The following is a 25,901-nucleotide window of genomic DNA, read 5'->3' as shown; positions in this document are numbered from 1 at the left end:
TAATTTTTTCAAAAAACCAGCTCCTAGATTCTTTGACTTTTTTGAAGGGTTTTTTGTGTCTCTTCAGTTCACCACTGATCTTGGTTAAGTCTTGTCTTCTGCTAGCTTTGAGGTTTGTTTGCACTTAGTTCTCTAGTTCTTTTAGTTGAAATGTTAGGTTGTTAACTTGAGATCTTTCTGGCTTTCTGATGTGGCCATTTAGTGCTATAAATTTCCCTCTTAACACTGCTTTAGTTGCGTCCCAGATATTCTGGTGTGTTGTCTCTGTGTTCTCATTAGTTTCAAAGAACTTCTTGATTTCTTCCTTTGTTTCATTATTTACCCAAGAATCATTCAGGAGCAGGTTGTTCAATTTCCATGTAGTTGTGTGGTTTTGAGTGAATTTCTTAATCTTGAGTTCTAATTTGATTGTGTTGTGGTCTAAGAGACTGTTATGACTTCAGTTCTTTTGCATTTGCTGAAGAGTGTTTTCCTTCCAATTATGTGATCAATTTTAGAGTAAGAGCTGTGTAACAATGAGAAGAATGTATATTCTGTGGTTTTTGGGTGGAGAGTTCTGTAGATATCTATAGGTTCACTTGGTCCAGAGCAGAGTTCAGGTCCTGAATATCTTTGTTAATTTTCTGTCTTGATAATCTAATATTGTCAGTGGGGTGTTAGTCTCCCACTATTATTGCATGGGAGTCTAAGTATCTTTGTAGGTCTCTAAGAACTTGCTTTATAAATGTGGGTGCTCCTGTATTGGGTACATATATATTTAGGAGAGTTAGCTCTTCTTGTTGAATTGAACTCTTTACCATTATGTAATGACCTTCTTTTTCTTTCTCAATCTTTGTTGGTTTAAAATTTATTTTGTCAGAAACTAGGATTGAAACTCCTGCTTTTTTCTGTTTTCCATTTGCATGGTAAATTTTCCTTCATCCCTTTATTTTGAACCTGTGTGTGTATTTGCACATGAGATGGGTCTCTTGGAGAGAGCATACCAAAGGGCCTTAGCTCTTTATCCGGCTTGCCATTTTGTGTCTTTTAACTGGGGACATTTAGCCCATTTACATTTAAGGTTAATATTGATATGTATGAATTTGATCCTGTCATGATGTTAGCTGGTTATTTTGTGGACTTGTTTATGTGGTTGTTTCATAGTGCCACTAGTCTGTGTGCTTTGGTGTGTTTTTGTAGTGGCTGGTAACAGTTTTTCCTTTCCATATTTAGTGCTTCCTTCAGGAGCTCTTGCAAGGCATGCCTGGTGGTAACAAATTCCCTAAGCATCTGCTTGTCTGGAAAGGATCTTATTTCTTTTTTGCATATGAAGCTTAGTTTTGCCAGATATGAAATTCTGGGTTGGAAGTTCTTTTCTTTAAGAATGTTGAATAATTGGCCCCTAATTTCTTCTAGCTTGTAGGGTTTCCACTGAGAAGTCTGCTCTCAGTCTGATGGGTTTCCCTTTGTAGATAACCTGGCCTTTCTTTCAGGCTTCCATTAACATTTCTTCCTTCATTTCAACCTTGGAGAATCTGATGACTCTGTGTCTTGGGGCTGATCTTCTCATGGAATATGTTATGGGCTTCTCTGAATTTCCTGGATTTGAATGTTGGCCTGTCTTGCTAGGTTGGAGAAGTTCTCCTGAGTGATATCCTGAAGTATGTTTTCCACCTTGGTTCCGTTCTCCATGTCTCTTTCAGGTACCCCAATCAGTTTTATGTTCAATCTCTTTACATAGTCCCATAATTCTCGGAGGTTTTATTCATTTCTTTTCATTCTTTTTTCTTTATTCTTGTCTACCTGCCTTGTTTCAGAAAGATGGTTTTCAAGCTCTGAGATTCTTTCCTCTGCTTGGTCTATTCTGCTCTTGATAGTTGTGATTCATTGTGAAGTTCTCATGTTGTGTTTTTTGGCTCCATCAGGTTGGTTATGTTTCTCTCTAAACAGGCTATTCTGGCTATCACTGCATGTATTGTTTCATGATGATTATTAGCTTCTTTGTATTGAGTTACAATATGCTCCTTTAGCTCAGTGCAGTTCATTATTACCCACCTTCTGAAGCCTACTTCTCTCAATTCAGCCATCTTAGCCTCAGCCCAGTTCTGTGCCTTTGCTGGAGAGGTGTTGTGGCCATTTGGCAGAGAAGAGGCAACTCTGGCTCTTTGAGTTTTCAGCATTTTTGCGTTGATTCTTATCTTTGTGGGCCTATCTACCTTCGATCTTTGAGGCTGCTGACCTTTGAATGGGGTTTTGGTGTTCTTTTTTTTTTGTGTTGTTGTTGTTTTCTGTTGGTTTGTTCTTCTTTTAACAGTCAGGCCACCCTACTGTGGGGCTGCTGTGGTTTGCTGGGTGTACACTCCGGACGCTAGTTCCCTTGGTTTTTCCTGTACCTGAAGGTATCACCAGTGAAGGCTATGAAATTGTGAAGATGGCAGCCAGCAACTTCCTCTGGAAGCTCCACCCAGGGGGGTGCTCACCTGTAGGAGGTGGCTGGAGACCCTTGTTGGGAGGTATCACCCAGGCAGGAGGAATGGGATCAGGGACCTGCTTACAGAAGCAGTCTGGCTGCTATTTGGCAGAGCAGGTGTGCTGCATTGTGGGGGACCTTTCCTTGTCTGCACCATTTGTATTCTCCAAAGCCAGCAGGCTGAAACAGCTGAGTCACCTGAACCACAGAGATGGTGGCTGCCCCTCCCGCTGGGCACTCTGTCCCAGGGAAAGACCAGAGCTCTATCTGTAGAATCCTGGCTGGAGTGGCAGAAGCCCCCACACTGATGTCCTCCCAGTGAGGATAAATGGAAAGGGGCCCTGCTTAAAGAAGCAGTCTGGCCACAATCTGGCAAGGCAGCTGTGCTGTGTTGTGGGGGACCCTTTCTGGTCCAGACCCTTTGTATTCTCCAAAGCCAGCAAGCTGGAATGGCTGAGTCTACTGAACTGCAGACATAGTAGAAACTCAGACCTGTCTCCTGCAGATTCCAGCCTGTTGCCACTGGCTGGCTGGAATTCCAAGCCAGTAGGTCTTAACTTCTGAGGTGCTGTGGAAGTGGGGCCTGCAGAATGACATTGCTTGGCTCCCTGGATTCAGCCCCCTTTCTAGGGATATGTACAGATGGATTTCCCACCTTTCTGGGGATCCTGGGACTAGAGTATATAAAACTCCTGGGTCTCTGTGTGTGACTAAGTGGCTGTTCTGCCAAGACTCCACACAGCTCTCTGTATTGGACCCAAGGTCCTGGTGGCATGGGCTCATGAGGGGATCTCCTCATCTGCGGTTGCAAAGATCTGTGGGAGAAGCACGATTTCCCAGGCAGGGTCACACAATCATTCATCGCTTCTCTTGGCTGGGAGTGGGGGTTCCTTTGGCTCTATGCCATTCCCAGGTAGGCTGTCACCTCCCATCCCCCTGCTTTTCTTCATTGTCCAGCGGTTGTTTGCCTAGTTAATCCCAATGCAAGAACCTGGGTATTTCAGTTGAAGGTGCTGAATTCACTCACCCCTTTTCATTCCTCTCTGTGAATGCTGCGGACCACAGCTGCTTCTAATCTTGGATCATTCTACCTTAGTGATATGCCTGTAATTAACAGAATGCAGCAGAAATGATGTTGTTTCACTTCCAGGGTCAGTCAAGGCCATGTGGCTTCTGAGTTTATCTCTTGAAATTCTCACTGGGAGAAGCCAGCTACCGTGTTCAAAGTCTGACTTCTCTCAAAGCACCATGCTGGAGAGGGTGCATGTAGGCAGTTGAGTGCTTGGCTAATGGTTAGCAGCAATGGCTGGCTATATGATTTGCTCCACCTTGGACATGTAGCCCGGCAAGCCTTTAGATTACCACAGCCTCAGTGGACATCTGAATGCAACTGCACGAGAGACTGCGAATGAGAGCTGCTCAGCACTGCCTCACCCAGTTCCTGACCCTCAAAACTGGGAACAAAATAGAAGAATTATAGCTTATACCTCTAAGTTGTGGAATGATTTTTATACAGTAAGAGTGACTGGAACAATTGTGTGGCCTCATGCACTTTAAGGAAAAGTAGAAACAAGGGTTTCAAGTGTCATCCTGCTATGAGAATTTCAGAGCAGGCGCATCCTTTGCCAGAATGCAGTTTTCCGTTTCATGTATCACTCCCCGCTCCCATCCTTTCCCTTGGTGAAGCTCCACAACCCTGCAGTGGCCCCAAATCTTATAAGCCTGTGTGATTCAGGCTTTTCCTAGACTTTCTCATGATTCCAGCAACCTCTAGCTCTGTAAAATCTGCATGAGGAACTGTTGTCCAAACTGGCAGAATAAAAGAATCTGTGTTTCGCTCAAAGACACTGATTGGATTTTGAATTGTTTTCCTTCTCCCTGACATTCCCAGAACAAGATGCTTGTTTTTCCAAGATTCTTTCCTGCTGAATAACAGGCTACAAACCATGGCGTAACAGACTTTTGTTGTCAATTGGCCACATGGGCTCAAACTTCCTTTTCCCTTCTCCCTTTTTTATTTTACTTAGACTTACCTTCCTTGGATTACCGTGGAGGCAAGAGGGGCATGGAGGGAGTAGGATTTTTCCTAACAGATGTGTAGACTTTTTACGTTTTGCTGTGACTGATATTGTTCTGCCCCAAACTTAAAGAAACTGTAATGCACGATTTAGGGAAAATTTCATGAACGAATAACAGAACATTTTCACAATTTGACACCTATTTAAGGAGAGGCAATCCTTTCTTTCTTCTTTTCTTCGTTTTTAATTTATCTTACCACATGAGACAACTTATTCTGATATTTTTCTTCCCCCAACCCCCAAAACAAAACTCATTTTATTTTTTCTTATTCACTTATTCAACAGACATTCATTGAGCACCATATGCTTCCCACTGTTCTAGCTTTGGAAATAAACATATGAGTAAACAACACAAAGTCCCTGACCTAAGGTGGTTTGCATGAATTAACTAGTATTAATGGATATGGAGAAGAATAAAGTGAGAAAGATGGGGTAGGGATGGGAGTAGAAGCTATTCCTAATTTTATGTAGGTCTGTCGTCAATTTTTGATAATGTTTGAGTTAGATCTGTAGGAGATTTTAGTAGAGCGAATAATGCTCCCTTCTAAAAATTTGCATGTCCTAATCTTTAAAACCTGTGCATATGTTACCTTATATGCAAAAGGGACTTTGCAGGTGCAGTTAAGTTAATGGTTTTGTTTTTTGTTTGTTTGTTTCAAGAAGGAGTCTCGTTCTGTCACCCTGGCTGGAGTGCAGTGGCATGATCTTGGTCACTGCAACCTCGCCTCCTGGGTTCAAGCAATTCTTCTGCCTCAGCCTCCTGAGTAGCTGGGATTACAGGCGCCTGCAACCATGCCCAGCTAATTTTTTTTGTATTTTTAGTAGAGACAGTGTTTCACCATGTTGGTCTTGAACCCCTGACCTCAGGTAATTCACCCACGTCGGCCTCCGAAAGTGCTGGGATTACAGATGTGAGCTACCATGCTTAGCCAGGTTAATGGTTTTGAGATGGGAAGATTATTCTGGATTATCCCAAGAAGATAGTCCCAATGTATTCACAAGGCTCCTTATAAAAGGGAGGCAGAAGGGTCAGAGTCACAAAAGGAGACGTGACATTGGAAGCAGAGTCAGAGAGATTTGAAGATGCTGTGCTGGTGATTTGACGATGGAGGAAGGGGCCATGAACCAAAGAATGCAGATAGCCTCCAGAAGCTGAAAAAGGCGTGGAAACAGATTCTCCCTTACAGCCTCCAGGAGGAACACAGCCCTGCTGTCACCTTGATTTTAGGGCTTCTGGCGTCTGGAACTGCAAGATCATAAATTGATGTTGTTTGAAGCTACTACACTCGTGGTAATTTATTACAGCAGCAATAGGAAACGAATACAGAAATGTGGAAGTAAGATGTGCAAGTAACTGGGGAAAAAGAAAACCCCAAGGAAAGGGCAGCAAGGGCAAAGGCCTTGCTTGAGGCGGGAGCGTGTAGGATGGGTTGAAAAGAGAAAAGGAGTCCATGTGACCATGAGTCAAGTGAGTTGGGGTAGGGGGTGTAGTAAGGGTGGCAGGAGATGAGGCCAGAGAGCTGGAGGATATATGGAGTTAGATCTTTTTTCTGAGTGAGTTAGGAACTCCCCAAAATAGAAAGCATTCATTACAACTGCACTTTGCGAGGCTAAAGCAGGAGGTTTGCTTGAGCCCGGGAGTTCAAGACCAGCTTGGACAATGTGGTAAAGCCCCGTCTCTACAAAAAATTGAAAAATTAGCTGGGCATGGTGAGCAGTCCAAGCTTCTCAGGAGCCCGAGGTAGGAGGATCACCTGAGCCCAGGAAGGTGCAGGCTGCAGTGAGCGTGATTGTGCCACTGCACTCCAGCCTGCATAACAGAGTGAGACCCTGCCTTGGAAAAAAAAAAAATTATTCATTACAATTGAAAATATATTACCCCATTTATTTGTATTTTTTCCTTAATGTGTCAAAGTTTCTAAATTTCCTTTGAGGATTTTTTCGTCATTTCTATGCTTAGAAATTCCTTTTATACCTCAAAATCAATTAAATAACTGATTACTAATAAGTAATTACTTCCAGTTTGTAATGGTCTCACCTACACTTTTAAACTACATCTTGTTAATTTTCATGCATACTATTATTAGGTAAGGATCAAACTTTATCAGTCTTAAAATTTTTTTGCCCCAGTGGAAACTAGTGAACTCAACATTTGTTAGATTGTTTACCACATTTTCACTGTGGTGTGACACCTCTGTATAACACATTACATTCCTATATGTACTAAAATCTGTCTTCTGGCTGCATATTCTGTTTCACTGATCTGTTTGTTCTGGACCAGACCTGTTAGGTTTTTAGCAAAGTGCCTAGAAATATATTAATATATATGTATTTTAACAACTTGCCAAAAATCTGGAGGTTAAGATAGAGTTTGACTCATTTGAAAAGTTGTTCATATTATTGGAGTACAGGGGAAAGGAGGAGAGCAGGTGAGATGGGGGCAGTGCCTGGAGATGAGGCTAGACATATAGGCAAGACTTGTTAAGTCGAGCTGAGCAGTTTATACTTAATTACAAGGGCGATGGAAGATTATTTTATTAAAAGCTTTTAAGCAGAGAGTGATAGGATCAGATACAGCAGGCCAAAACAATTGTATTCAATTGGAATACAAGAGCCCAAAGTCAGAAATAACCATAAGAATTTAAATCCCTTAGGAATATGCAAGATCTTGGGAGGAAGCATTAGACTTCCCCGGTGCTGATCTAAGGGTGAGCCCAACTGACAATTGGTCACAGAGAATGGTTAAATAAATGGTGGAACATTCACAGTTTATTATTTTTCATATTAAAATAAACCAGTATCTAATCCCTACCTTACCAATTACACTGTAGGAGAAGTTTCAATGGCATAGAAGACAACAGCTTTGTGGCAGATTGTTAAATGAAACTGGAAAGTTATCTTTGGATAGATAACCCAGAGATATATGGGTGATTGTAACATTTTTCTATTATTTGAATATTCTTTTAATAATTTGTTATACATTTTATAATTAAAACGGAAAAAATTACTCTAAGATAAAAAAGACACTTAGATTCTGTATTTTCTGAATTCTTGTATGTCTGGAATGATTTTTTTTTTCTTTCACACAGGAATAACTGTTCATTTAGAGATAATCTCATGTCACGGCTTTTCCCCTAGGAAATCCTATAAACTTTTCACTATTAGTTTTTTTGCATTTTTTATTGGAGAGAGTTTTGAGGTCACACAATGTCTTTTTATGGGGGTACAGGGTACCACACCTTTGTTGGTGTGGTAGTTAATTTTATAGGTCAACTTTACTTGGCTAAGGGATGCCCAGATAGCTGGGAAAATATTTTTTTCTGGGTATCTGTGAGGATGCTTCTGGAAGAGACTGAATTGAATTGATAGACTAAGTAAAGATCTACCCTTCTCAGCCTTGAGGGGTATCATCCAATCTGTTGAGGTCTGGAATAAGATAAAAAGGCTGGGACATCAGAGCTGCTGCTTGGTTCTTCAGACTCTGAGACGTATACCACCAGCATCCACTCCCCTTCCTTACTCTACTCTTCCTTTTTTTCCTCTTCCCTCCCAACCCCCTCAGGCCTTCACGCTCTTTTGCATTGGTTCTCCTAGTTCTCAGGCCTTTGGATTCAGAATGAATTACACCACTGGCTTCCCTGGTTCTCCAGCTTGCAGGCAGCAGATTGTAGGAGTTTTGGCTTCCATAATTACATGAATTGATTCCCATAATTAATTATATATGTATCTATATCATATCTATCCCTCCTATTGGTTCTGTTTCTCTTGAAAACCCTAGTACAGTAGGTAACATCCCTGTAACTCTGAAGACTTATAGGATATTTTCTTGATCTTTGTAATTCAGAAATTTTGGCATGGCTCTCTTTTTGATAATTTTACCTGGAACATGCTAATCACCTTTGATATGAATACTCTAATTTTTGTATATTTTAGCTCAGAAAAGTTGTAACTTCTAAATTATTCTGATTTTGTTGGCCTTTCCCTAACGTTTTGACTGGATTTTTATCTAATTTCTCTATATTTATAAAATCATAACGTTTTCCAGTCTGTGTCCTTTATAGCTACATTTTAGGATGGCTCTTCAAGTTATTTTCTACATTTGTTTCTTTGCCATATAATTTCCTTTCTTCGCTGACTCCATTGTAGATTTTAATTATTTTTCAATGCTAGTTTCCTTTTTCTTCTTCTATACCTCATCTGGCCTCCTATTCATCTCTAAGTATTGTCTTTGCATCAAATTTTGTTGCACTAAGTTGTTTCTATTCTCTCTCTTTATATTTGCTCTGTTTTCTGGCATCCTATTAAGGATGCCAAGTTTTCTAAAAATTTCCTTTGCTTCCCAACATTTTTTTTTTTTTGAAATGAGGTCTCACTCTGTGGCCCAGGCTGGAATGCAGTGGTGTAATCATAGCTCACTGTAACCTCAAACTTCTGGGCTCAAGTGATCCTCCTGCCTCAGCCTCCTGAGTAACTAGGAGTACAGGCATGTGCCACCATGTTTGGCTAATTTTTTTTTTTCTTTTTGTAGAAACTGGATCTTGCTACATTGCTCAGGCTGGTCTCAAACTCCTGGCTTCAAGCAATCCTCTTGCTTTAGCCTCCCAAAGTGTTGGGATTACAGATGTGAGCCGTTGTACCTGGCCTCCACCAAATATTTGTAAGAATAAGTAAGTCGACTGTAGTCATCAGGGTGTATTATTTTTTCCTTGTGATGCATTGTGTTTCCATAGAACCCACTTAATATTGTTTTTCTTCTGTTTAAAAACATTTTTAACTTTTAAATTAAAAAATTAAATGTAAACAAAATTAAAAAGTTGAAATAAAAATATTTTTTCTTCTTTTACAAAAATGGAAAGAGCTATTTAGACCTGGTGTTTATCATCAGTCAAGATGAGTGGATTATCCTTGAGTCTTTGCATTATCTCACTGGGTGCCACTTAGCCAAAATTTCACTGTATTCTATACATTTAATGAGCACATTCTGCTGGAATGAGGTATGCTTTTTCTCTTAGCTCTGCTCTCTGAAGAGCATGTGCAACATCACAGCCTGCATTGTATGTTCTTATCAAGGCTCTTCCTATTTCTCGCTTTGGTATCTATCTCTCCTATGGAGCCAGAGCGAGAGAGTGAAGGATGAAGTGTATCTCCTGTTGTCTTTCAACTCAGCATTGCCCTTTGTTTCATATGATGAAGGTTGAGAATGCCTGAATTATTTTTTCTCAATGAAACTCCATTGGCATTTTAGTCAATGGAAATTAATTGCCTTCCATATATTTCCATTATAGTATCTATTAATCTTATTAATGGTTTCATAGTTTTCCAAATCTTCATCAGTATGTTAGTATGTTTTCAGGAAAGGTTGTTGTAGAAGTTGCGAAGCAGATGCTAATTTAAAAATGTTAAACTATGTTTTTTAAAAATTTTAATTACATTATTTAATTTTTATGGGCACATAGTAGGTATATATATGGGGTATAAGGATATTTTGACACAGGTGTACAATGTGTAATAATCACATCAGGGTAAATAGGGTATCCATTGCTTCAAGCATTTATTCTTTGTGTTATAGTCCAATTATGCTCTTTCAGTTATTTTAAAATGTACAACTATTGAGTATAGCCACCCTGTTGTGCTATTAAATACTAGGTCTTATTGATTCTATTTTTTTGTACCCATTAACCATCCCCACTTTCCCCCGACTTCCCACTACCCTTCCCAGCCTCTGGTAACCATCATTCTACTTTCTAGCTCTATGAGTTAATTTGTTTGAATTCTTAGCTCCCACAAATAAGTGAGAACATGTGAAGTTTGTCTTTCCGCGCCTAGCTTATTTCACTTAACAAAATGACTTCCAGTTACATCCATGTTATTGTAAATGACACAATCTCATTCTTTTTATGGTTGAATAGTACTCCATTGTGTACACGTACTGCATTTTCTTTATCCATTCATCTGTTGATGGACACCTAGGTTGCTTCCAAATCTTGGCTATTTGCAAATAGTGCTGCAGTAAACATGGGAGCGCAGATATCTCTTTGATATACTGATTTCTTTTCTTTTGACTATATACTAGCAGTGAGATTGCTGGATCATACAGTAGCTCTATTTTTAGTTTTTTAAGGAACCTCCAAACTGTCCTCCTTAGTGGTTGTACTAATTCACATTCCCACCAACAGTGTGTGAAGGTTCTTTTTATTCCACAACCTTGCCAGCATTTGTTGTTGCCTGTCTTGTGGATAAAAGTAATTTTAACTGAGCTGAGATGATACCTCACTGTAGTTTTGATTTGCATTTCTCTGATGCAATGGCAAACAGATGCCATTTTATGCCAAAACCTTGTATTTTTCTTTCCTTGGTGGAAATACCTAAGTCTTATGTTTAGTTGAAGTGTATTTTCTCAATGGAGTTTTCTCACATAATTACTTATTCTACCACATCCTCACAATGGCTTGATTAATGTGCCTTTTAATATCATTTTAAGCCTCCTAACATCCTTTTTGGAATTTGGAGGACATAAATAATAATATATGAAATGAATTTTTGCTCTAACAAAAGTAGCTAAATCACTAAGATTAAAATAATATAAAACTTCAAAAATTAATACTCAGAATTTCCAAGCCAGGTTGCCTACATTGAATGCTTCCTGTATATTTTTAAGCTAATTATTCACCCACTATCCTGGGTAAACATTATCATATTTATCTCTGTGCCAAGAATAAAGAGAAGAACTGGTAATTTGATGTCTACACTGCACTTTTGGTTTGAAACACCTCATGGCCATTTAGACTTTTCATTCATTTTGAAATAGTATCCCTGAGGAAGGAAGGAAGGAAACATTTCTATCTCTGTAGACAATAGATAGTTTGGGGCTTATAGATGAACATATGAGCATTCTCTCTCTCTCTCTTTTTTTTTTTTTTTTTCCTATTTCAGAGTCTTTCTGTTGCCCAGGCTGGAGTGCAGTGGTGCGATCTCGGCTCACTGCAACCTCTGCCTTCTGGGTTCAAGCAATTCTCCTGCCATAGCCTCCCAAGTAGCTGGGACTACAGGCGCACACCACCACTCCTGGCTAATTTTTGTATTTTTAGTAGAGATGGGGTTTTGCTATGTTGACTAGGCTGGTCTTGAACTCCTGACCTCAGGTGATCCACCCACCTCGGCCTCCCAAAGTGCTGGGATTGCAGGCATGAGCCACCGCGGCCAGCTGAGCATTCTTGACCATATGTTTTCCGGCCCAGGTCTGTCTCTTTCCAAATGCTCTGTTCTTTCTCTGTGTCATGATGCCTCAGTCTTACCAAATAGTCCTGACCTAATATCAAGGATGATCTCCCTACCATAATTTACAGACACACAGTGTACTGTGATAATTATACTAAATTGCAAACATTTTGGGTGCTGTCATAGTTTCTGTGAAATTTTACTCTGTCTAAATTATCAAAGGTATAATAAATTTTCAGAAAATTTTGACACTAAGGGAAATTTTTAGACAGTTCTAAAACTGTGTAAAATAGTCTTTTTTTCCCATTATTGTTCGGGAATGTGAAAGGGTATAAATTATTTAGATGTATGTGCTCCACACATCATCAGGCACTCTGTCTCATATATATATATATTATATACGTGTGTGTGTGTGTGTGTGTGTGTGTATACACAAATACAAGGGGAGTGAATACTTCTACCTTAATAAATATTTAATCTGGCATACCTAAACAACAGATTTGGCTGGTAAAAGTTATTATGACAACTCTCACTGAAAATTGTTCAAGAAGATGTTTCAGGCTCATGTATTGCTAGAGTATATATAACAAATGGAGTTAGTCTTTGCTGTCAAACATATTTTGGGTTCCATCTTGCTTAATAAGTGCATGCACACTATTTAGTTTGGGTCATCATGTTCCTGGTCTCTGTTTTTTATAAAGAAAGGCCATTAATGCTCAACCAGAAAGCTTTATTAGTCACAGAAAAAGCTGGTAGACCACTGGAATTTTACTTTAATAAGATGAAATAGAATTTGTACTATTCAGCTTCTAGAGAGCTGAGTTACCAAGGAATTTGAAACACCCCATAGATCTTAAAAACCATGTATTTTACTTGGAAATAATGCTACTAAGAAGAGAAAGGGAGATACTTTGAGAGGCAGAGGCGGGAGGATTGCCTGAGCCCAGGAGATTGAGATCAGCCTGGGTAACATGGTGAAACCCAGTCTTTATTTAAAAAAATACAAAAATTAGCCAGGCATGGTGGTGTGTTCCTGTAGTCCTAGCTACTTGGGAGGCTGAGGTGGGAGGTTGCTTGAGCCTGGGAGATTGAGGCTGCAGTGAGCTGAGATCACACCATTGCACTCAAGCCTGGGTGACAGAGTGAGACCCTGTCTCACACACAAAAAATAAATAAAAGGACGGGGAGAGATTACTGGCACAAAATACTACTTAGAAAAGGACAATTTAAGAGTGTGGTTGATTTAAAACATTAACTTATCTAATTACCTCATTAAATGGATTATCAAGTCATTCAAGTATTTTTCTCCTTTATTTTTGTGACAAATATACTTATATTCCCATCTTGTGCCCTAGACTTCTCATCAATGTTTACTGCCAGTGAATGCTCTTGTAGTCATGTGTATTCTCCCTTCCATTAGTGTATTATTAGATTATACAAGCTGTGGTAAAGAACATTGTTCTGGTCTATGTCTCCATCATGTACTATGGACGACAAGACATTAGAGAACCAATAGATCAGACAGCATTCAGATTAAACACGGAATGTCATAAAAATGCTGGCAAGAGCTAACAAAGCAGTCATTTACACAATGACTCTTGGCACAATAGTTTTCACAGATTTCACATATCTTAGGTAGGATACAGTCATGGAAAAGAGTCTGGAATCAGATCGTCCAGGTTCAAATTCCAGTTCTACCATTTCCTAGCTGCAGGATCTTGGGCAAGTCACTTAGCCTCTTTTTTTGGTGGTGGCAGCAGTCTTCCAAATTGGAGCTCTCATATCACCATGTCTGGTATCACTTTCCCTACTTCTTGCCCATTTCCTAGACCTGTTCCTCTAAACTTCTCAGCAATTTTAATAAAGTTCTTATTTAAATCAACCGTAATTTATTCTGTTGATTACAACTAATGGTTCTCAATGCACACAGCCTTCCAAAGGTAGTGTGACCATGTATTCATATGCTTTACTTCCCTTCTACCACTGAACTTCCTTTATATCTACTGCCCAAGTTTGAACAGTACATAAAATCTGACACCTAACATTCCACACCATTGCATAGTGGTGCTGTGCCATCAATATTTGCAGTGTTATCTCTTTTGTCTATAAAATAGCAGTATGAAATTATGTGAATATTCTTTTACTCCTCCTAGCAAGAATTTCTTGAATAAATACCAGTACTAGGTCTATGTTAGGTGTTATAATTGTATTATTTTTCCTTTCAAATGAATTTTTATTGCACATATAATATAGTAATATATTTTTATTAAAAATCAGAACATTATAGATTAAAGGCAAGTATCCTTGGACTACCCTCATTTCTATTCCTGTCTAAACCTTCCAAAGCATAACAATTACTGCAAGTTTAGAGTAACTTTCCAGATACCTTTTTCACAGATGAAGTACAATAGGAACTATATGAAAAATAGAAAACCACTCTGTGTTCTGGGTATAAGGATTTTTTTTCTTAAAAATTTTTTGTCCTACCCTTCCTGGTAGCTGAAGACATAGGGCATATAATCTTGGGAGTGCTAGGGCCCTGCCCACCGCTGGTTCCTCTCCATGCTACCACAGCTGATGCTCCCTGGAAAGCACCACCTCCCAGCAGGAGGTAAACCAACACAAAAATAGAGCATTAAGCCACCAAAGCTAAGAACCTTCAAGGGGCCCATTGCACCCCCCTGCAACCTCCATCAGAACAGGTGCTGTTGTCCACTGCTGAGAGACCCATAGACAGTTCACATTACAGGACTCTATGCAGACAACCCCCAGTACCAGGTTATCCAAATAACCTCACTGAGAGACAAAACAGGAGATGTTACAACTGACACCACTGGAATACAAAAGACCATTCAAGGCTACTATGAACACCTTTATGTACATCAACTAGAAAACCTAGAAGAGATGGATAAACTCCTGGAAAAATACAACTCTTGTAGCTTAAATTAGGATGAATTAGATACTCTGAACAGACCAATAACAGGCAATGAGATTGAAATGGCAATTTAAAAATTACCAACAAAAAAAGTCCAAGACCAGATGGATTCACAGCAGAATTCTACCAGACATTCAAATAAGAATTGTTACCAATCCTTTTGACACTATTCCACAAGATAAAGAAGGAACCCCTCCCCCAATTCATTCAATGAAGCCAGCATCACCCTAATACCAAAACCAGGAAAGGACACAACCAAAAAAAGCAAACTACAGGCCAATATCCGTGATGAACATAGATGCTAAAATCCGTAACAAAATACTTGCTAACTGAATCCAACGCATATCAAAAAGATAATACACCATGATCAAGTGGGTTTCATACCAGGGATGCACGGATGGTTTAACATATGCAAGTCAATAAATGTGATACACCACACAAACAGAATTAAAAACAAAAATCACACAGTCATCTCAATAGATGCAGAAAAAGCTTTTGACAAAATCCAGCATCCTTTTATGATTAGAACTCTCAGCAAAATCTGCATACAAGGGACATACCTCAATGTAATAAAAGCCATCTATGACAAACCCACAGACAACATAATACTGAATGGGGAAGTGTTGAAAGCATTCCGCCTAAGAACTGGAACAAGACAAGGATGTCCACTGTCATCACTCCTCTTCAGCATGGTACTGGAAGTCCTATCCGGAACAATCAGACTAGAGAAAGAAAGGGCATCCAAATCGGTAAAGAGGAAGTCAAACTGTCACTGTTTGCTGACAATATGATCATTTACCTTGAAAACCCTAAAGACTCCTCCAGAAAGCTCCTAGAATTGATAAAAGAATTCGGCAAAGTTTCTGGATACAAGATTAATGTACACAAATCAGTAGCTCTTCTATACACCAATAGCAACCAAGCAGAGATCAAATCAAGAACTTAACCCCTTTTACAATAGCTGGAAAAAAAAAACTTAGGAATGTACCTAACCAAGGAGCTGAAAGACCTCTACAAGGAAAACTACAAAACACTGCTGAAGAAATCATAGATGACACAAACAAATGGAAACACATCCCATGCTCATGGATGGGTAGAATCAATATTGTGAAAATGAACATACTGGCAAAAGGAATCTACAAATTCAATGCAATCCCCGTCAAAATAACACCATCATTCTTCACAGAACTAGAAAAAACAATTCTAAAATTCATGTGGAACCAAAAAAGAGCCCACATAGCCAAAGCAGTACTAAGCAAAAAGAACAAATCTGGAGGCATCACACTACCTGATTTCAAACTATACTATAAGGCAATAGTCGCCAAAACAGCAATGGTACTGGTATAAAAATAGGCACATAGACCAATGGAACAGAATAGAGAATCCAGAAATAAACCCAAATACAGCCAACTGATCTTTGACAAAGCAAACAGAAACATAAAGTGGGGGAAAGGACACTCTCTTCAACAGATGGTGCTGGGATAATTGGCTAGCCACATGTAGGAGATTGAAACTGGATGCTCATCTCTCACCTTATACAAAAATCAACTCAAGATAAATTAAGGACTTTAAGACCTGAAACTATAAAATCCTAGAAGATAACATTGGAAAAACCCTTCTAGACATTGGCTTAGGCAAGGATTTCATGACCAAGAACCCAAAAGCAACTGCAATAGAAGCAAAGATAAATAGTTGGGACTTAAACTACAGAGCTTTTGCACGGCAAAAGGAACAGGGAGTAAACAGACAACCCACAGAGAGGGAGAAAATCTTCACAATCTATGCATCTGACAAAGGACTGATATCCAGAATTTACAATGAACTCAAACAAATAAGTAAGATAAAAACAATCCCATCAAAAAGTGGGCTAAGGACATGAATAGACAATTTGCAAAAGAAGACATACAAATGGCCAACAAACATATAAAAAATGCTAAATATCAATAATGTTCAGGGAAATGCAAATCAAAACCACAATGCCATACCACCTTACTCCTGCAAGAATGGCCATAATAAAAAATAAAAATAAAAAAACCCCAATAAATGTTGGCGTGGATGCAGTGAAGAGGGAACACTTCTACACTGCTGGTGGGAATGTAAACTAGTACAGCCACTATGGAAAACAATGTGGAGATTCCTTAAAGAACCATAAGTAGAAATACCATTTGATCCAGCAATCCCACTGCTGGGTATCTACCTAGAGGAAAAGAAGTCATTACATGAAAAAGATACTTGCACATGCATTTTTATAGCAGCACAATTCCCAATTGCAAAATTGTGGAACCAACCCAAATGCCCATCAATCAATAAGTGGATAAAGAAACCATGGTGTATATATATATATACACAATGGAGTACTACTCAACCATAAAAAGGAATGAATTAACAGCATTTGCAGTGACCTGGATGAGATTGGAGACTATTAGTCTAAGTGAAGTAACTCAGGAATGAAAAACCAAACATCGTATGTTCTCACTGATGTGTGGGAGCTAAGCTATGAGGACTCAAAGGCATAAGAATGATAAAGTGGACTTTGGGGACTCAGGGAGAAGAATGGGAGGGGCACTAGGGATAAAAGACGACAAATATGGTATAGTGTATTGCTCAGGTGATGAGTACACCAAAATTTCACATATCACCACTAAAGAACTTATGTTACCAAAAACCACCTATACCACAATAATTTATGGAAAAAATAAAATTTAAAATTGTTTTAAATTTTTCGTGGGTACACATAGTAGTTATGTATGTTTATAGGGTATATGAGATGTTTTGATACAAGCATGCAGTGTGAAGTAAGCACATCATGGAGAATGGGGTATCCATCCCTTCAAGTATTTATCCTTTGAGTCACAAACAATCCAATTACACTTTTTAAGTTACTTTAAAATATACAATTATTAACTATAATCACCATATTGTGCTATCGAATAGTAGGTCTTATTCTTTTTTTTTTTTTTCAGTACCCATTAACCATCCCCACTTCCCCTGGAAAGGGATTTAATATAGGTATTTGGGACTTACACAATCATTACACCATAAGAAGAATTGGGCGGGGAAGGAAGGGCATGCTACTTCTAAATGGTTTTATCCATTAAAGGAATTAGTTGTATGCAAGAGAAATGGACTCTGGCTGGTTGAAACAGAAGAAGACTTTATTGTGTACAGTGTCAAAGTAATAGGAGGATCTTCCAGATATCATTTCTGAGCCAAGGATTGTTCAGATGCATACACTAACTAGCTCAAGTCTGTGAAGTCCATCGATAGCAGAGGTCAGCTTGTGTTCCTGCTACAGATACATTGCTTGCTCATGCAGGCAAATGGAGATGTGCTACCTGCATCCCTGTGGAGTTGTGGTGGAGGTTGCTACCCCTCCAACCATTGGATTCCTGGTGACTTTCTCCATGCAAATCTACCCCATCTTTTGCCACTCCTCATTTATCCATGGCACCAAAATCTCACCTTCCATTTATCATTACTGTGACAGAGAATGAAAAAGGGGCTTAAGGGAAATCCTAGAATCACGATGATGCACTAGGATGAATGCACAACTGAAACAGTTCTGGGACCTTAGGAATACGGTATAATTAATATATCTTACATAATGTACAGTCTTCACTGAATGCATTAGGTAATCAATGAACACTGTTACACCACTGCCCTGAGGAGCCTTCTAGTTTCTGTCTCATGAACCTGCTTGATCATTTTTGGTTTTTTGCATTTTTAAAATAATATTGAGCATAATATTTAACAGTGAAAACAGTGAAACACAGTAATAACAGGGATTCTTGATCCTACCATTAGTTTACAATATGGTACAAAAATTGTTGCCAATGCATTAATAGCCAAGCTGTCCGGGAGCCCTTAGGAACTCTTCCACTTGATATCTTCTTAATTACCTATGAAATATAAATAAGAAAATTGTTTGTCTCAGTTTCCTTGGGAATACCCTGGTTTCTATTTCCCAGTGCAATTATTGATAATGTCCCAGTTTGAATGTAAATTCTATAATCACCCTGTTTATAAAGGTCACCCTTCCTCTGGGTATCATTATCTCAGTAAATCTCTATAGATGTTTGAGTCCGTAACAGTTTAACTCATACTCCCTAATGTTTGGGGCAGATGTTTTCTAAGTTTTTGCTTGTTTTCCACTCCTGCCTTTTGATGTATTGGTGTAGGTTGCCATTGCCTCTCAAGCATGCTTTCATCTGGGACACTGACATTGGCTACCTTTTCCTCCATGAACGTATTAGCAGGCGGGCCCTATATTCTTTTATTCCTTTCTAGTCCATGATTAGCATCCCTAATGGCGCATACCCAAAATTACAGCCTTGGCACATTGTGGAAATGTGTAATGGTTAGAAGGAAACTCATGATGTAATGTTACATAAAAGAAGAGGGACTTAAAATGAAACTATTTCCATGTGTGGCACTAATGATGATTTTTTAATAGCTGTGACTGGAAGCATAGTAATTTGAATTGGTAACAGTGCTTATCACCTCCTGGAGAAACAATATTATGAAACAAATATTTGTCTTTTACTCATATAAATTTGCCTTTATTCCACAATTCATCATATAACAGAGAAAGGATGTTTTTAAAATAATGCAATGGTGTTAGTCATCCCTTTGCCTTTAGGAGTGCAGAGTCCACAGGTTCTAGAGGTGCTCTGGCAAGATCATTTAGTATGTGGATTTTAGATCAGTGACAAACCCCTCCAGCTTTCTTTATTTACGTGTGGAAAGAGACTCTGAGAGACATTTTCAAGGCCTCTCTACAGTGAGTTCAGTGGCTTCACAAGAGAAATGAGAATCAAGGTCATCTTTGGTTATCCAGAAAACTCCTCATCAGGGACTTTCAGGATGTCCTAAATTTGTCAAGCTTTGCATTAACCAGTTCACAGTGAACCCAAGGAAATACGGAGGCTTATGCATCACTGGAATTGATGGCTAGTTCTGGGCCCATCTCATATTTCTTCTTAATATTCTAAACATGGGTTGTATTATCTAATCCAGACATGAAACAACCAGTTAAGTATTGTGGATGATCTCTGAGTAACTTGATCTGCTAATGTCTCCTCATGAGATTTCTTGTCTCTTCAGTGGCAGCCAAAATAATTTAGTGAAAACAACATCACTTTTCAAGTCAGGTTGTCCTGGGCTTGAATATTCAGTCTACCGCTTAATAGCTTTATGTCTCTGGACAACAGCTTTTTTTTTTTTTTCTCTTGTGACTCTGTTTGCCTAGAATAATCACAACTTCTCATTGATTATTGGGAACATTTTAAAAGTTTCTTCTACGATGCCTGATTTGTAACAAGTACTTAGTCATTGTTAGCTATGTGTTCTGCTCTAGCAGCTGGAAATAAAAAGGTTGACAAGCAATTAATTTTCCATGAATGCAGAGGTGTACTCGGTTTAGGGGATGTCAGTCTTACTTCCAAGCCAGGTGGAGAGAGAGGACTGGCAGTTTGAGTCAATCCATTGGCGCTACTGCTTTTTGTATCTTATTGCTATGGTAAAGCTTGTTCTGCTCAGCTTGCTGTTGAGAAAATGCTGTGGATGGTCTGGATTCCTGCCAGCACTGCAATGGTTCCTGGTTGGTCTACCAGATGTTCTATTCTGGTCATTGTCCTTCTAATACTATGCCAGAGTGGCTAAGTCTGCAGGGCTTCCTATCTTAGTCTTTCCCCCTTAAAATTAGGCTTGCCTTGAGTTTGTGGCACCTACTTAAGAAAAGCCAATTATTATTATTATTTTTTCAATTTCTCTTTGGTGTGCTATCATTTTCTTTCAGTATCTCTTGCCCTGTAGTTCCCTAACCTTGGATTTTGAGGGAATAGGGGCTGGATTCTTCATTCTTTCCTCTTTGAAAAATCTGAGCTGCTTATGCAGGGTGATACATTCTCTACATAAAGCTTTCCAGAGGTGCAACCTTTCTTCTAGGTGAAAAGTGACTACTGCTTTTATGTTTGCGTAATCAAGAGGAACCACACAGGTGAACTTTCACAGAACAGAGATCAGCTCCTAGGTGACTTTCTTTTTAGGTTTCTTCTTAAATTGAGAGGTCACTCCAGAATAAAAGCCAAGTAAAGCAAAACAAAGCAAATAAAACCCATACTATATAAAACAAAGCAAATAAAACCCATACTATATATCAGTCACCATCATTAGAGCTATCATATTTCATAAATTCTAGGGCAACATTGACAGTGAAAGCAGCATTATTTTATGTTCCACTAAGGAAAATACAAAAGTAGCAGATGAAGAATAAAACAAGAAACCTTTGCCAATTAAACTATAATGCATGCTTGATTGTAAGACCCATCGAAATTTCAGAGATTAAAATATGAAAATAAAACAAAAACAGAAAGTCAAACCTGAGTCTTACAGTTGATGAAAAAATGATAAATGACTTCCCCATCAGTAAGAATTAAAGAACCTCCTTCTTCAGTTAGTGATCAGGAGACTAACCAGACCAGACGGCATCCTGTCGATTCAGAGGGAGGTTAAAAGGTTTGGGGTAAGGAAGCAAGGAGGAGGGAATAATGAGGTGGCCGTGCTTGGTCTGCATTAAATCCAAGCACGTTAAATTCGTGAGTGAGAAACCCCCTGCTTTAAATCCTACACACACACACACACACACACACACACACATGCACACACACACACATATGTTTCTCCCTCAATTCCATCTGGACTTTGTTGAAAACCTGAGGTCAAGCCAGCCTGGAAAAAAAAAAAATACAGTGGAGCGACCTTCTACAGTATGACATCATGTCTCCCCTGTTTCTCATTATAGAGTTGAGTTTCAGATGTTAAAATCATATCCTCCTTACCCCTCACTGCTTTCTTCTTGCCTTCCCCCACACAATCCCAACTTGATGGAGTTCCATTGTTTTTACAGTTAAACCACAGTGCCAGACACACAAAATTATTAACCTGACATTGGGAAAACACATCTTATGAGTCAGACTTCAGCTTCTATAATTTTTTAACTCGGCAGAGTTTCTAGTGTATTTCTTCACCAGCTGCTGGTCTATAACTTTTTTAACTTTTTAGTTTTGCCCTACATATGAGGTTATATTTCATAAAATAAAAGAAAACTTTGTATTTGTTAAACAGCATTGCTTAATTTACATAATTTCTTAGGCACAGATGTGAAATTGTGGCAGGAGTTACAGAACAATGTGTACAATTTAAAAAATTTACAAAATAGTAACATAATTTTAAATTTATAAAATAGTGACAATTTTGAAAATTTATAAAATAGTGACATAATTAAAAAAATTAAAAATAGTGAAGATATGCCACAAAAATGGAATAATGCTTGTTCTTCCCACTAGACAATATAGAAAGTCTGTGTAAGAATTTTGGCTACAACATACAGTAATTTCTAAAATCTTAATCCAAAAATAACCAAATTATATGAAGACTTAGTTAAAAATGTTAAAGACTAATTTATAGTGAAACTACAATTTGAAATATATTACATTATTTTAAATATTATTTTAGTAACTGTAGTCCCTAATGCTTTATCAAAGAGGTACATTTGTGCAAGGTACTTAATATCAGTGGAAAATAGCAAACTAGCCATTTCTAAAATAAGTTACATTTCTATAGAATGATGACAATGAGATATGTGAAGCTGTCATTGTCTACCCCTCTGCCAGATGTAAGCGTCTATTCATAGAAGAGTTGTAGAAAACTGGAAAATGAGTAAAAGGAAAATAGGATGGTTCATCCTGGAAATGTAACTGACAGATGAAGTGCTTTAGGTATGAATAGACAGGGAGAAGCCAGATGGAAAAGCAGAGTTATAAATACATACAAAACTTACAACTCCACAAAAGAAACATATTCTTTCTTAATATCTAAGGATATTTTCAAAATATATAATCATTGGTCAGGCGCAGTGGCTCATGCCTATAATTCTAGTACTTTCGGAGGCCGAGGTAGGCAGATCACTTGAGGTCAGAAGTTCAAGACCAGCCTGGCCAACATGGTGAAAGCCCATCTCTACTAAAAATACAAAAACTAGCTGAGCATAATGGCGTGTGTCTGTAATCCCAGCTACTCAAGAGGCTGAGGCAGGAGAATTGCTTGAACCCGGGAGGCGGAGGTTGCAGTGAGCTGAGATCCCGCCATTGCACTCCAGCCTGGGGGACAAGAGCGAAACTCCGTCTCAAAAACAGCAACAACAAAAACCAAAATATATAATCACTTATTAAGCTATAAAAATAGTTAATAAATTTTAAAAATAGAAATAATTCAGATTCCATTGTTTTACTGGAAAAATATTAGAAATTTAAAAAAATTTAGGCCAGGTGCAGTGGCTCATGCCTGTAATCCCAGCACTTCGGGAGGCTGAGGCAGGCAGATCACTTGAGGTCGGGAGTTTGAGACCAGCCTGGCCAATATGGTGAAACCCTGTCTCTACTAAAAATCCAAAAATTAGCCGGGTGTGGTGGCGGGCACCTGTAGTCCCAGCTACTTGGGAGGCTGAGGCAGGAGAATTGCTTAAACACAGCAGGCAGAGGTTGCAGTAAGCCATGATCACACCATTGCACTCCAGTCTGGTCATTGCAGCGAGGCTCCCTCTCAAAACAAAAACAAAACAATTAGCTGGACATGGTGGCTTGTGCCTGTAGTCCTAGTTACTCAGGAGGCTGAGGCATGAAGATTGACTGAGCACAGGAATTTGAGCCTTCAGAGAGCCGAGATCATGCCACTATGCTCCAGTCTAGGCAACACAGCAAATCCTTGTCTCCAAGAAAAACAAAACAAACAAAACAAAACTTTAAAACAGCTAATAGAAAATATTTTTAAAACTCTCTGTGGCAGATATTGATAGTTCTCTGCTTATCTGTGCTGTCATTTTATATAATAATAGAATTTTTAATTGGGCCCATGGTCAACCAGTGAAAGAGTACGTTTCCCAGGATCCCTTGATTCTAGATGTGGACATGCGATCAAATTCTGGTCAACGTGGTGGGTGAAGGTGATGTTTGCAACTTACACTTTGCAAATCCTTTTCTTCCTCCTTATGCTTCTTCTGTGGGATAGAATGTGGTTATGATGCTAGGACCTACAAGAGTGATCTGAAATCATGATGGGAAACTGCCTATTGTGGAAACTAGGGGTACAGCAAAGAAGAAAAAGACCAAGCACCCTCAGCCCTAGACTGTCTGCATGGACATATACCTCATTTTAGCCACTATTGTTTAGGATCTCTCATTTATAGCAACCAAACAGGATTTCTAACAAATATGCCTCTTTTCTTGAGTTAAGTAGGAAAAAACTCAAATTCGAGATTATTGAAAAATGATGAGGATATTGGATATCAGATCTTACATGCTGGAAACTAAATATCCAAAATGTATTCTGTTGGTGCATTTTTTATTAAATAAGGAAGAGTGAAAATAAGCTAACACTCATCAAGGAGTTAGAAAATATTCAGATTAAACTAAGGAAAGCAAGAGAAAAAAATTAAAGATAGAAGCAGAAATTAAGACAAAACAGAAAATGCCAATAAAGTTAAATATATAGGGTGAAAACAAAACATTGCAAAATAATTTTCTCCAAGATGGATGCAGACCTGAGTCATTTTTATGAGTTTTTTTCAAACCTTCTGATAACTGGCATTTGCCATGGCACATGAAATATTCCAGAGTCTACAAGAGGAAAGAAAGTTTCCTAATTTATTATACAATGCTAGCGTAACACTGATACCCAAATCTGACAAAACAGACAAAATTAAAACTCTACATTTATGATCACTGATGCAAAACTTGCTAAAATGCTTACTATAGGAAAAAAATTCTATGTTTCCAATTACATGGCAAAAAAACTACCTAAAATGTTTATGAAAGACAAGAATAAAACTATTTGTTTACTATATAAAGGCAAAAAACTACCTCAATATTTTACAAATCAAATGTAGAACTATGTTAAAAGAAAAATTATATTTAAGAATATGACATAATAGAAACACTATTAGCACAATGTATCATGGCATCACTAGATCAAAGGAAAAAATATTTGAACATTTTTATAAATTCTGGAGATGCATTTTCTATACTCTTTTTTTGAGACAGAGTGTTGCTGTTGCCCAGGCTGGTGTGCAGTGGCACAATCTCTGCTCACTGCAACCTCTCCCTCCCAGGCTCAAGCAATTCTCATGCCTCAGCCTGTAGCTGGGACTACAGGCAAGTGCCACCACACCCAGCCAATTTTTGTATTTTTAGTAGAGACGGTGTTTCGCCATGTTGGTCAGGGTAGTCTCGAACTCCCGGCCTCAAGTGATCCACCTACCTCGGCCTCCCAAAATGCTGGTATTACAGGTATAAGCTCTATAAGTCTTTTTTAATACTTAGAGATGCAAAATTGTATATCCAGCCATGACAAAACAAGGAAAACTAATATGGTAGCAAACAGCGCTCTCTCATAACACTACCATCACATGTAATGGGAAATGCTAAAGGCGTGTTTATGAAGCCCACAAAGAGGACAGGAACATTGGCTTTCATTACTTTTTAAAGGTAGTTTTTTGACAGTTCTAGCCAAGAACAAGGTAATAGTATTACCATTTCTCAGTGATATTTTGAATGTAAACAAAAATGACAACACAGAATCCTAGAGGGAAAATAATAGAAATAACAATATTATTTTCCTCTATATGAGAAACAACATTGGTAAGTATTATGGAAAAATACATAATTAAAATTTCTGCAATACCAATTCTAGATTAGCTAAGGAAAAAACTTAAAACAATGAGAGACAGACTCAAATAAAAATGAATAAATGGAGACATAGTATGTTTCTAATAGGACGATCCAATATGTTATCGATCCTCGGATTAATTTATATATTTAATGCAACTTCAAGCAAAACCCCAACATGAATATTTTGGGCCTATCAAAATTTTTTTGGAAGTACAGGAAGTCGAGAATATGGAATAATATGTACCATAAAGAGTTTTAGCATTGTTTACGTTGAGGTAATTGATACCGTAAAATGTACAAATCTTGATTTTACAGCTCAGTTAATTTTTATGAATGTATATATCCCTTGTGATTACCACTCAAGATATAAAACATTTTTGGCCGGGCGCGGTGGCTCACGCTTGTAATCCCAGCACTTTGGGAGGCCGAGGCGGGCGGATCACGAGGTCGGGAGATCGAGACCACGGTGAAACCCCGTCTCTACTAAAAATACAAAA

The sequence above is a fragment of the Hylobates moloch genome, unplaced genomic scaffold, assembly GCF_009828535.3.
Source record: "Hylobates moloch isolate HMO894 unplaced genomic scaffold, HMol_V3 SCAFFOLD_10, whole genome shotgun sequence".
Taxonomy (NCBI): Eukaryota; Metazoa; Chordata; class Mammalia; order Primates; family Hylobatidae; genus Hylobates; species Hylobates moloch.
This window is presented reverse-complemented; position numbering follows the sequence as displayed.